Source organism: Prionailurus viverrinus, chromosome A1 (assembly GCF_022837055.1).
Source record: "Prionailurus viverrinus isolate Anna chromosome A1, UM_Priviv_1.0, whole genome shotgun sequence".
Lineage (NCBI taxonomy): Eukaryota > Metazoa > Chordata > Mammalia > Carnivora > Felidae > Prionailurus > Prionailurus viverrinus.
In genome coordinates, this window is record NC_062561.1 from 230,005,195 (window position 1) to 230,019,595 (window position 14,401).

Here is a 14,401-nt window from a genome sequence, read left to right on the forward strand (position 1 = left end):
CAAAGTAGAAACCGGTTCTCTCTGTATTTCTTGTTCTCCAGTCTGCGGTCCATGGTTTTTCTCTTGTCCACATGCAATCCCATACTTCCACAGCCTCTCTTTCTCTTCCTTTTGTTTCTCCACTGAAGGGTTTCCTCCCACCATGTGCCTATGCTGCCCATTTTCTCTCTCCCAATTCGCATACATGCACCTCTGCCCTGCCGAGCTGTCTTTTTCCACCTGTGGAGATTTTTCCATCACTCTGTAGCCTGGATTCCTGGTATTCCAAGTGTTCTGACCTCAGTACTTCTGGGTTTGAGGAACTAGGGAAATTCCAGTCCCCCTAATTCTCCGCCATCTGACTCTCTTCTGTACCTTAGGGCTTTGTTGCCTCCTTATTACTCTGGCTTTCCCGCCTACTTCCAACTTTAGCTCTCTATTTGATTTATTTATTTCCCAGTTTATTTCCAAGAGAGACTATCTGGCTGGCCCAACTGTCCAGCATTACTCTGCTTATAAACTGTCTTGGGCTATAATGGAAAGATCCTTGAGATTTGTAGCTTTTTCCTGACTGTCAATATATTTGATGCGTGATCATTAAACCCAATGGTCAAGAAAGAATTCTTGAGATGTTTACGGTATAAATAGGTGTTTTTATTGAAGCATGGAGACAGGACCCGTGGGCAGGAAAGAGCTGCACTGGGATAGTAAGAAGTGACTGGTTATATACTTTTAAGTTGGAGGGTGAGGCAGAGAGATAACCTTAGTCTCTAAAAGGGTTTCTGCATGTTAAATTTTTTTTATGTTTATTTACTTTTGAAAAAGAGAGAGAGAGACAGACAGAGTGTGAGCAGGCGAGGGGCAGAGAGAGAGGGAGACACAGAACTCGAAGTAGGCTCCAGGCTCTGTGCTGACAGGACAGAGTTTGTGAGGCTCAAATTCACAAGCCAGGAGATTGTGACCTGAGCTGAAGTCAGAGGCTCAATTGACTGAGCCACCCAGGTGCCCGTAAAAGGGTTTCTCTGTGTTTAAGAAGAGTAACACGATCTTGGAGTTCTGGCCATTGTCAAGATAAGGTTGTTTTAGTTTCTAGCAAAGCATTCACATTAAGGCAGCCATGAGTTCCTTGAGGAATGTCATGCCCTGCTTGTCTCAGGTATTTATCAATGGGCTGCAAGTTGTAAGGAAATTTACTTTGGCCTACATTTCTCTTGCCTTTGTTGACCTCATTATGTTGAAACACCTACTTTTCTGTGTACGTTCGTATGCGTTTGACTAAAATGTCTGTGAGTTTGGCTTGTGGCATCATCTGAGTGATGTCGGGAAGGCATCTAAATATCTTCTCAGGGAACAACCTGACTCTGAAATTATAATCATTATAGATGGTGTGCTGAGCCTAGTTTTAATTTCCCTTCTTATACAGAGCACCAAGGAAGGACAAGGTCCAACCTTGAAGATGCCAGCATCTGCCTGGAATGTTCTTTGCCAGCCTCATTGCATGGCTTGTTCATTGTTAACACTCAGGTTTCAGAGCAGCCCTACCTGATCGCCCTGTTTAACTGGGTCCTCATCTTATTGTCCATTTCAGGTGGACAGCTTTCTTCCTAGAACTTGCCACAGTTTGTAGTTACTTTTTTATCAGTCATGTGTTTGTTTATGTCTATACCACTAGAATATGATAAAGTGAGGGTGGGGCTCTTGACAGTCTTGCGAATGGGTCTATTCCAGCTGAATGCCTGGCACAAAATAGCATGTAATCAATATTGGGTGGGTGAATGAATTGGAGAATCAATGACAAGGAAGATTGGGTCTGATTCCCAGAGATTTGGGAGTACCTGGAGGTAGACAAAGACAGTTGAGTGAGAGGTGAAGGAGTGACTAGTCTCTTTGTGCCCAGTGTCCCAAGAGTGCCCCACCACTTTTCACATTTCTTCTATGCTCTTCAAAAGTACTTGTCATGGCATAGGCCCCCCCAAATTGTCGGTTGCTATTAAGTCATGAAGTCAGATTTCCTGGGAATGATTACAAAACCCTATACGGTCACTGTTCGTAGTCAAATGCCCTCCTGAGGACATGGTGAAATCCTTGCCTCATCTTTTACATTGTATAAGAGTATAAGAATATGCGAATATGCTTTTGTATAAGATACTTCTAATATACATGGAAAGAATATCCTTTTGACAAGCTGCTCAATCACGCAATATAACTCATGATCATTTTAAGTAAAATTTTGTAGAGAATGTAAATCTCATATAATTCAATTTATTGTGGACAAAATGCCTAGCATATGCTGGGACCCATGAAGGAAATGTTCAAAAAGAACTTATTACTGTTATTACTGTTCAAAAAGAACTTATTACTTCCTGTTGAAATACCTTAATTAAACAAGTATTATTTAGGAGAATCTGGAATTTAACATCAAAATGAGTATATATATGATATACCAAAAACATCAACGTAGGTTAGAGTTGTTAATAGCAGTCATTTAAAGACTAAAGCTTAACTATTGTTTCAATGGAAGGAGAGAATGAAAGAAGATGTGGGAATCCTGTTGAGGTTTGTAATGGTCAAAAGGACCTACTGTGGGTTGAGATCAGGGTCTCCTCTGAAACAAGTTATTCCTGACACTGGCCATCTATTCTTAGTAAGGCCTATGGGACTCAGTCTCTCTTGTTTGTCCAGGGGCATCAGATTAACTAAATTTATAGCATTCTATGTTAATTTACTTTTTTTTTCTCCTTAGATCCTAATAAAGTCTTTAATGCTTCAGCCTTGTTTTAGCTAGAGCGAGAAAAAGGTGGCGTCATCTCCACTTTGGATGATAGTACATTGAGAGAATTGCTACTTCTATGCTCTGTATGATGACTTAGTTCTGATCTGGGAGAGATTCCCTAGGGGAATGTGATTCTTGGCTTTCATTCAGGTACTCTGATTGGCTGGCCTTTCCCATCTGGAGTGCTGTGTTTTGTTCATAGTATAGAAGTCAGTGATGCCTATAGACTCTGCTTATAACCAATTTGGTTCCTTTGCTTTCCCTTCTGGATATTTGTTTCAGCCAGCATTGTTTTGTCTCCTTTCTTATGATATCTGGTATCTCATATCATATTTCCCATCTGGTTACCACCTTCTGTCTGTTTGGCTCCTGGGCTGCAACCCACGTCTCTCTTGGCTGGACCTACCAAGACCTGGTGTCTTGTCCCAGGAAAGTTGGCGAGCTGACCTATCTGCCTATCTGTAGCCTTGGATTTTAAGACAATGTGGATGGTGGAGAAGCATGGAAGAAGAAGGTTAATCTTTGCGGGAAGGTTGAATCTATAGGGTACCTCAGTATTTTACTTGTTGGTGAGTTGCATTTTTGTATTCTTACTTTGTTACTTATTTTATTATAATTCAGTGATATTCTAGAACACATTTGCTACCTTAATTTCATCCACAACACATCTGCTAACTAATTTCACTTTGCTTAAGAAACTTGTGGCAACAGTGCTTTAGGGAATGTGTATAACCGAGTGTATATGTCTGTACATACAACACATATGCACACACACACATATTTTGCCCATACTTAGAATAAAATCCCGTGTTTTATTTTGTGATAATTAGAAAAATAACCTATATGGTTTTCAAAGAGTTTAATGTTCTTGAATTCCTTAACCACAAAATATTTTCTGAGGTTTTTATCTATAGACTTTTTGAAAATGATATGGCTCTCTTGATAATTCCCTGGCCCACTTGTTTATCAGTTTGCCATGAAGTAGATGGGTTTCATTATAATCGTAAACAAATTTGAAACTCTGTATGAACAATGATAAGCTGTAGGAAAGCACCACTGCTCATTTTTCCTTGTCTTCGAGATGGAATTAAATCAATACATTTTACACTATTGATTTAGGTGGGATGGTATTTTTAAATCTCCATGTATGTATGATACCTATGACCTTGTATTTATATTTGCCACCAGGTTATTGAACAACCAAAGTGACACTTTAATATTTATGCTTGAAAGAGTTATAAGTATCACACTAATTCATAGAGTAAAAGAACTTAACTCTTGTTACTAAGTCAATAAAAGAATACATACTACAAGAACTTATTTAAGGGACTTTAAATACATAAACCATCGTAAATCAAATCAAACCATTTTTTTAAATGTAGGTTTAGTTTATCTACATGTAATAATACTTCTATCAAGTACTTGATCAATTGCAAATTGGTTATTGTTTTAACTGACTGATTAGCAGTTTCTTACATTTGCTTTAAGGATGAGTTTAAGTCAACCAAGGATGATCAGATAATATTTGATTTACTGACCATAAGACTTAGCCCCATATGAAATTCCAGTTTCTTTTCATGTATACCTCTTTTTCATAAATCTTTGGGTGACTTCCTCTTTGGCAATCCTTTTCTTCTTTTGTAAATCATTTGAATGTTGGTTTGTAAAACTAGATGTAGTTCTATCTATGACATGACAGATCAAAGTTGTAAAGAAACACATCTGTCAAAATGCCGATTTAATATTTTAAAGACCAATATGGGTGTTTGCTGAATTCTCTTCACAATTCTAAATTTAGCCCAAACCAATTTTATCTGGGCAAAGTCTAAATCTAAATTCACTTTGTCATTTCTGATTTTCTTTATTGGCATGTTTAGATTCATTGGCTAAAACAGAGCTCATGCATTTTTGCCCAAGAATGGAAGCTTCTTCTTGCCTTTGCCAAAGCCAATAGGTAAAGGTGTGTGTGTGTTTGTGTGTGTGTGTGTGTGTGTGTGTGTGTGCGGCATGTTGCCACATTTCAAAGGCAATCAGACATGTTTGAAAATGTCTTTTGTTTCTTTTTTCTTTTATTTAAAAAATTTTTTTAAATGTTTATTTATTTTTGAGTGTGTGTGTGAGAGAGAGAGAGAGAGAGAGAGAGAGAGAGAAAGAGCATGAGTGGTGGAGGGGCAGAGAGAGAGGAAGACACAGAATCAGAAGCAGGCTCCAGGCTTTGAGCCGTCAGCACAGAGCCCAACACGGGGCTCGAACTCACAAACCATGAGATCATGACCTGAGCCGAAGTCAGACGCTTAAGTGACTGAGCCACCCAGGCGCCCTGAAAATGTCTTTTTAAAGTAGGTGGGAGCAGAAGAAAATGCTATGAATTTCATTCAGTAACAGTTTTTATTAATGCCATGAAATGATATAGTTGCTTATCAATACTGAAGACATTAAATTTCTATGAAAAACTTTTTATATAGGAGAACCAAGAGACGTCTTTTATGCTGATAGACATAAACTAGCCTTGGAATGAATTTGGCTTGGAATCAACCCCTGCTCCCTGAAGCGCCTTCTGATTTAGTCCTATGTGGTCTGTGAGAATCAACCCAGCATAAGAGAATTGACTCACCATCATTTTATTTGATCATGTTGATGATAGACATGGACTTGATCATTGTATGAACCTTGTTTAAACATTTTTCATTAAATTTTTTGAAGTAATTGTTATGACCAGCCTGGCTCTCTGCCTCAGAATAAGCTCTTTGCTCAGAGGTGGGATTTCAAATCTTTTACTGGTAGTTATTAGTCTCATGCCAGCCTTGGTAAAAGTCTTATCCCTGCACAGAGTTTTCGGAGACTTTTTTCAGTAGCTCAGATGTTCTCATCCTTATATTGTGTCCCCATTCAGATAAATAAGTGCCTCTTTTGTTTCTGTGATGACATCCTCTCATTGTAATTCGCCATTCTGGTTATGAAGTCTTACGCACCCACTCATGAAGCTCTCCTGCAAAAAGATCCCATGACCGAAGCTCTATGCCTGCTTATCAGCATAGAGCTTGTAATGCAACCAGTGCCTAGACTGTTCACTACAGTGCTCTGGTATTCAGACATCACCTGTTACTCTTTTCTGGAACATTCCTGATATCAGCGGTCTGCCTGAGGGTCATTTTTACTCCTAGCGTTCGCTGTCCGTGTAAGGCTAGGTTATACTGCAGCGAATTAATTAGTATCTCAGTTGGTAATACAGATTTTTTTCTTGCTTATGCTGTAACCAGTGTAGGTTGTTGGTGGTAGTCAGAGACCCAGACTCACAGAAGTGCCATCATGTTGTGACCCTGGCATCTCAGAATGTAGATCACTGCAGCAGGGGACACATGCATGAAAAATTCACATCCACTTTTATACACGTCAAATCAGAAGGAGAACACTTCATTCCTACACATAGTGTATTGTCTGGAATAGTCACAAAGCCCCTGCTAATGCAAGAGAACTGGGACATGGGGAGAAGCACATGGATGTTGGTGACCAGTACATGTCTCTCTCCCTGTGCCCCCAAGACCATGCCTCACGTGGGTGGGTGATCTCATCCCATCATTAGACTATCCACAGTAGTTGTTTCTACTGGAAAGGATTGATTTTGCTTTAGGGCCCAGACCATCCTGGAAGGGCCTGTCCTGTGTTCTGTTTAGTATATTTGCATTAGTTTCTATAAATACTGATTGCCTCACAAGTCATTTACATGTATGGGTTTTTATGCCTTGTTTCCGTACTCACTATATAGATCCTGGTAACCCTAAAAAACAAAATAGTTGCTTATACTTGCTAAAAGTATGGAAACGCCAGTGTTAATGCCTCAGTCTTCAAAGTTCTTATTGGTAAGATGTATCACTGCTCTTGCAGCTTAGCTAAGCAAGTTTTCATTATTACAAACATCCAGGCTCACAGTTCTTTATGCCAGGCAGACTTACAGGTTAAATAGTTTCTGATGGAGGGTGCCAAGTTTTGAGGTTTTTCAGTCTTGGCAGTGATGGATTCAAGACCAGGGAGACTCATTAAAATGGAACCTCAGTCCTCAATCAGGTGTCAGTTTTCCAGCATGCGTGGCAAAACCTAAAATGTCTTCTGGGCTTGGCTGGATTTCTGATGAATTGTGTGGCCCCAAAGTGGAGCCAAGGTACATGGTTTTTACACGGTACATGGCACTGGGAACCATCGATCATTCCAAATGGATGCTGTATGTAGTAATCAACAACATTTGGGGTAGAATTATTCCCAGGAAAGCTGTGGCCAATCTGTGATCAGTTAGGGACGTAATATGATAATAGCGGTGGCCATGAGGTTGAATGTCTTTATTGTTCTAAGCCACAGACATTTTGAAATAAATGCCCAATTCATTGCACTTCAGATTGGCTAACAGGCACATGCAGGAGTGAAGGAGCAATATCTATTAGATCTAATTCTTAAATACAGTTCATTCAACAAACAGAAAGTAATCATCTAAATTTTCCCAAAGACTATTCAAGTATTATTGTTACAGCAGCTGTTCTGGGAACATCTGTGCATCATCCATCTGTCGGTTATCTAAATCTAATTTTGCTTTGTGTTGTATTAGTTTATCATTGCTTTAGAGTCTGAAGTTATACCTATAATATTTGGCTTAAAGAACTCTGTCTCTTCCTTTAGAGCTGTTAATAAAAGAAGGACGATATTTTCACACCCTTTGGTATACAATTTATTTTCTCCTATTCTGTTAATCTCCATTGTTTATTTCTTGTTACTGATGCCAACAGGAATGATTACTAGGCTGTATGTAGAGATTTATCCCACAAATTTCAAAATTGGTGACTTTCGGAAAATATAAAGCATAATACTTCCAATGTTTTTTTTTTTTAATTTTTTTTTTCAACATTTATTTATTTTTGGGACAGAGAGAGACAGAGCATGAACAGGGGAGGGGCAGAGAGAGAGGGAGACACAGAATCGGAAACAGGCTCCAGGCTCTGAGCCATCAACCCAGAGCCCGACGCGGGGCTCGAACTCACGGACCGCGAGATCGTGATCTGGCTGAAGTCGGACGCTTAACCGACTGTGCCACCCAGGCGCCCCAATACTTCCAATGTTTATTGGAGGTGTTATTTCTAAATGGCAAAAAACAAACAAACAAGCAAACAAACAAAAAACGAGAGAGATGAAATAGTAGCAATAGGAGAGCAAATGAAAGAATTACTATTGAGCTTTAGGAGGACTTTATGTTTTTGTTAAATTGAGGGTGAGTACTAAATTTATTTGTTTTTGTAGCCTCTTAGAGAAGGACATATTCAATTAACCAAAATCTAAATTCTAACATTTGTCCTGCAAACCACCCTCCCACTATTTTCTAATATACAAGTCAGTAAACTTAAAAAAATGTGCAATTTATTAAATGGAAATTTATAAATTCACTGTCTCCTTTCGTATCACAGAGATTCAACATGAGAAAAAGAAAAAAATAAGCTCAGGTAAGAAATATTTACTCAAAAATTTATTTTACACAAAAAACAGCTGTAAACAAATTAAGAGCAAAGGAATTAATTTTAGATGTACATTGGTATATATGGAATATCCTTGTTTTCATGGTCCAGGATATCTTATAGGTCCCTGAAATTTAGAGCTTAAATAGAATTTAATGTAATTTTAATGCCTAAATATCCTGTGTAGGTGTTTCCCTTAGATGTGAGGGACATTACTATTGTTATTGAATTAGTTACCTCATAAAACAAAATAGCAGTTAAGATATAACATGCAGTTGTTTATTTCACATAAGTTTAGTGAGTGCTTCATGAATCTCTCAGTGTACTATTCAAGGGCCTTTTATTCTTGTCCTTGAGTGAGAACACACAAAGATTGGGAAGAGGATATTATTTCTCTGTTTCAAGGAAGTGTGTGAGATGTGTAATATCATTGGTGAGAGAATGGCCTTTTAATGAAATGGCTGTGATCTGTTGTTATTGAGTTTAATGTTTACCATTTCAGGGCAAAAGATTGGTGCATGTTTTTTCCCTCTTTGGAAGTGCATTAGTTACTATGGCAACAATTTTATTGGCAGAAACAGAGTTTTCAAAGACTCACACATATAATATGAACTTAATTTAAGCATTGGATTGGAATTTATACTCTTTGTAGTTAGAAATAAAGACAATCACCTAGAAATGCTTCTCTCTATGGAGCTGGGGCAATGGCCAGATCATTGCATATTTATAAATCCATGCATCCAAAACAAGGGCCTAATTGTGACCTACACAAGGGAATTTGGCTTTAAGTTGTGAAAATTTCTTCTTTATCTCTTACATCACATTAAAATTTGGGGTGTCCATTCTAATTTCTTTTTTTAACTTGCCCGACTTTAATATTTTATTCTGATCTAAACTATGACCAATATTAATCCTTTTAATATTTTTTCTTTGAGAACCTGCATGGAATTATAATTTTCTCTCATTGGCAAACTTTCCTTAGCTAGAAGAATTGTATCCAGTGTATTCCTCATGGCTGGATGAGACATTCTGCATTGCCAGTAATGGCTGGCCATTCGTTAGAGCACTGCACAGTCTTGACTCTCAGATTAAGCTCATGACATACATCATGAAGTGGGTATGGAAAAGAACAAGGAAGACTTTAAGTGGAATTCTTTCGTGGATTCAGTTTGTAGCTGAAATAAACCAGAAGCATTCCAGACGTCAGGAGGTTTCAGTAAGCTGTTACAATTTCCTGGAAGGTTCAGTAAAAACTTTTCTTTCTCCTCCCTTCTAAGTGGCAGTTGGAGGGTAAAATGATTGATAACAGCTAAGTTGGAGGATGTAGCTTAGTGTGAAAGTCAGATGAACCAGAACCCCAGGACTGGCTCCAGTTACCTGCCCAGTTATGGAAAATGCCCGATACCAGTTGTGCCCATGTGTCCATGGAATAGCAGTTGAGAAGGTGTTTTTCCAAAGGGGAGCTTGCACCTTAGAGGGAGACGTAAAAGCTAAGCTAAACTCTCCCAGGTGTTTCTTCCTAATTTGGCAATCAGGAAATTCACACCACCTCTGTGGGGCAGAGTGGAGAGATCACCTGAAGGGCAATATCCAGAGTTGGGCAGAAGTGGTCTCCTTAACTGTGGCTACCCGCACAGAAAGGGCAGCTTTCTTGGTCTTTGAGATTGCTCATAATTCTGAGCTTTCTTTGCATCTCTCTGTTCCACCAACATAAGGGACTTTGACAGTTTCCTTCAGGACTCAACTTTTTGATTCTTATCTGTCACCTTTCCATCTCCATCTGCCATCCCTGTGGATTTCACCATTCCCTTACCTTACTACTGTGTTTTTGCATGACCAGTGGTCAGCCTTAAAGACTGCTGTCTCTTCATGCTGGATGCTCTCCCCACCCTGACCTACATCAACAACTGCTTTGCCAAGGGCCTGCCCAGGGTGCTATCTTGTTTCTCTGATCTTCTTGGATTGGCAAGCGCTTCTGGAGGAAGTCACAACCCAATGCCAATTAGTTGACCTGGAAGAAAAATGACATTAATAATGGAGTGAGTGGTGAGAAAGAGGTTGGTTTCAGTTAACCCCTCCATTTGGAATAGCAATTCTTTCTCAATGTCTAATTGATTCTCTTTTAAAAATTCCATCCCACCTATGGGGCTCCCGGGTGGCTCAGTCGGTTAAGCAGCCAACTTTGGCTCAGGTCATGATCTCAGTCTGTGGTTTCAAGCCCCACATTGGGTTCTGTACTGACAGCTCAGAGCCTGGAGTCTGCTTCGGATTCTGTCTCTCTCTCTCTCTCTCTCTCTGCCCCTCCCTGACTCATGCTTTCTCTCTCTCTCTCTCTCTCAAAAATGAATAAACATTAAAAAATTCAAAAAAAATTCCATCCCACATAGTGATGGCTTCAAAACTTTTTGCTCTTTGCAAGAAACCACCCCCTACCCTGTCTTCTTAAAATGACCTCACTTTTTCTACTTTTTTGCGAGCTTAAAACCCCCTAATTTGGTGTCTCCCAACGTTCCCCTCCTGCACCTGAGGCTTTCTGTCATATTCTCTTTCCTTTCCTTTAGGAGAGGTGTAAGAGAAGTGCTTATGTGTCATTTTCCTGTGCCTGTCCTGTCTCCTGCATGTCTCTGGGGACTCTGATTCCCTGGTGGCTCCCTTAGCTTATGCTTCTTTGAATCACTTTCTGTTCACTGGCTCTTCCTCCTCTTCCTACAAACATGTCCAAATGCATCGATTTTAAGTTCCCAAGGCGTGCCTGAGTGGCTCAGTGGGTTGAGTTCCTACTCTTGATTTCAGCTCAGGTCATGATCATGGAATCGAGCCCCATGTTGGGCTCCATGCTGAGTGTGGAGCCTGCTTGGGATTTTCCCTCCCTCCCCTGCTCATGCTCTCTCTCTCTCTCTCTCTCAAAAATAAAAATAAAAAAAATTCAAAATGTTCCCTAGAGAGGTCTCCTCTTGTTCAAAAATTCCCCCAAATTATTCTATGCTCATTGCCTCCACTTCTTAACTGGTTTCAGTTTCCAACTCCTGAGATGTGGGCTTAGTTTCAGCAACTCCAGGAAACATCTCTGCTGATGGACGTCTTCCTGAGGCCATATTTAGTCCTTTCTTTCTTATCCTGTCTTCAGCTTTTGATGCTCATCAAAGACCTGTCTTTTCCCGTGTTTCCACTTTCCTGAATGTTCTTAAGCATCTGTATGGGGGAGATGTTCCTCTTTTTCTCTGTCATTTTCTACTGTTACATACTTCTAATGTCAATCTTACGACTTCTGTGGGTTCAGTGCTTGCCTGTCTGCGGATGATACTGGGCTTCCGTTCTGAATTCTGAAGCCCATTTTGCAATTCCCTGCTGCTCATTTCTGGCTCGTATGGGAATGATGCCTAAAGCGCCCCATGCTTGATCATCCCATTTCCCTTCAAAAGCACTCCTTCTGAATTCTGGCTTCTGTCATTGATCAGACTTTCCTTCCAGCTCTCAAGCCCCCTTTTCTGTTTCCATTCTTTCGGTTCCTGTTGCTCTATCTCTGCCAGGCATCTTGAGACAATCTTCCCATTTTCATTCCCACAACAACTGCCCCAGCTCATATTTCACTTGTCTATAGTGTAGATTACTCAATCACTGCTTATTAAGTTTCTCTCCTTCAGTGCCTTCACACTCAATCTCGCCTACACACACCAGATGAACCCCCCTAAGCAAGACTCTGTTCATGCTGTAACTTGATGTTCAAATGGAAGTTTCAGCAGCAAGAGTTTTTAGGCTATGAGCAGATTTTCAAGGGAAATAACAGAGAATCAGCTTCATAGCTCTGAAATCCTCCACTCATAAGGGAGATTTTGATGAGTTCAGAGATGGAGGTGGGGGCTGATTCTGAAGATGGGAGCTGTGCCATGAGCCCCACTTGCCTGCAGTAGGTAGGGATGGGGATGTCTTCAAGATTAAAGAATGAAGCTTCTGCGGGGTCCCTAAGAGGCCTCAGGTCTGTTGTGGTTGGAGAACACAGCAGGACGGTGACTCCTGTGCAAGGAAGCTAAAGCAGCCTGTCACTGCAGAATAGAGGGCTGAGTGTGGCTGCCACTGCCCCTCTGAGCCGGAGTGTTAGCCTGGCATGGTTCAAAAGGGGGTCTGACTGAGGGAGCAGGTGTTAGGTTCCTGGTGGGGGTCAAGTAAAATGGTGTGAGGTGTATTTATTGCCAGGGATAGATCTGACTTGAGAGAGGGAGGCTGACAAAAGGTGAAGTCTAGCTCCTGACATAGATTTTGTAGGTAGAAGGGCCCATGGGAGACTGGAGAAAGTGCTCTGAGAGGAAATCAACTTTAAGTAGCTGTTAGGTCCAGCAATGACTGGGCTGCCTCACAACAGTGCTTAGACAAGAATGGATTCTTCCAGTCACCAAGCCTTTCTTCACACCCCAACCCCCTCAACACTGGCAGGAATAGAGACATCAGCTATTGGTGGGGGCTGCGGTCCACGGGATAGAGAGAAACGTCAGGTGCATGCTGGCCTCAGGCACCAGGCAGTCCACTGGCAGCTGGGGACAAGGGCAAGGCATTACTTCTGGATGAAGGCGGAAGGGTTGATCGATATTACACTGGAGATTTTGCATCGCTAAGTTATTGTGTCTGGACAAAGTAGGTCTTTTTATTACCCAGGAGTTGGCCAAAAATGTATGAGACTTGGCAGAGTTTTCTTTCTGTAGCAGAAGGACAGCCCTGCTGAGCAGGTATAAGGACGCAGTACGAGCCCCCACAACCCGACCGCCAGAAAGGGAAAAAAGTTGCTTTTATGATGAAACACCGCCAGCCTTCCTCGTGTAGTGAACTGGCTAAGATCACCTGTTTTCTCAGGGTCTGCTGCAATAGGACAGAGCTTGCACGGTGGTTTCAGAGCACTCTCTTTCTTCAGCTTTATCTTTTGTTTAGCTCAAGCTTTTCCAGCAAATATTTGAGTGCCACTTTTGCTACTCACTATGAAGTTTTGGATAGGTTACATAATCTGCTGAGGCTTTCTTTTCTTTTTTTTTTTTATTATTTTCATTAATTAATTAATTAATTAATTTTATTTATTTTATTTTTATTTTTTCCAATATATGAAATTTATTGTCAAATTGGTTTCCATACAACACCCAGTGCTCATCCTAAAAGGTGCCCTCCTCAACACCCATCACCCACCCTCCCTCCCTCCCACCCCCCATCAACCCTCAGTTTGTTCTCAGTTTTTAAAATTTTTTTTTTTCAACGTTTATTTATTTTTGGGACAGAGAGAGACGGAGCATGAACGGGGGAGGGGCAGAGAGAGAGGGAGACACAGAATCGGAAACAGGCTCCAGGCTCTGAGCCATCAGCCCAGAGCCCGATGCGGGGCTCGAACTCACGGACCGCGAGATCGTGACCTGGCTGAAGTCGGACGCTTAACTGACTGCGCCACCCAGGCGCCCCTGTTCTCAGTTTTTAAGAGGCTCTTATGCTTTGGCTCTCTCCCACTCTAACCTCTTTTTTTTTTTTTCCTTCCCCTCCCCCATGGGTTTCTGTTAAGTTTCTCAGGATCCACATAAGAGTGAAAACATATGGTATCTGTCTTTCTCTGTATGGCTTATTTCACTTAGCATAACACTCTCCAGTTCCATCCATGTTGCTACAAAGGGCCATGTTTTGTTCTTTCTCATTGCCATGTAGTACTCCATTGTGTATATAAACCACAATTTCTTTATCCATTCATCAGTTGATGGACATTTAGGCTCTTTCCATAATTTGGCTATTGTTGAGAGTGCTGTTATGGGATACAAGTGCTCCTATGCATCAGTACTCCTGTATCCCTTGGGTAAATTCCTAGCAGTGCTATTGCTGGGTCATAGGTTAACATAGTGTTGGAAGTTCTAGCATCAGCAATCAGACAACAAAAGGAAATCAAAGGCATCAAAATTGGCAAAGATAAAGTCAAGCTTTCGCTTTTTGCAGATGACATGATATTATACATGGAAAATCCGATAGACTCCACCAAAAGTCTGCTAGAACTGATGCATGAATTCAGCAAAGTTGCAGGATCAAAATCAATGTACAGAAATCAGTTGCATTCTTATACACTAACAATGAAGCAACAGAAAGACAAATAAAGAAACTGATCCCATTCACAATTGCACCAAGAAGCATAAAATAC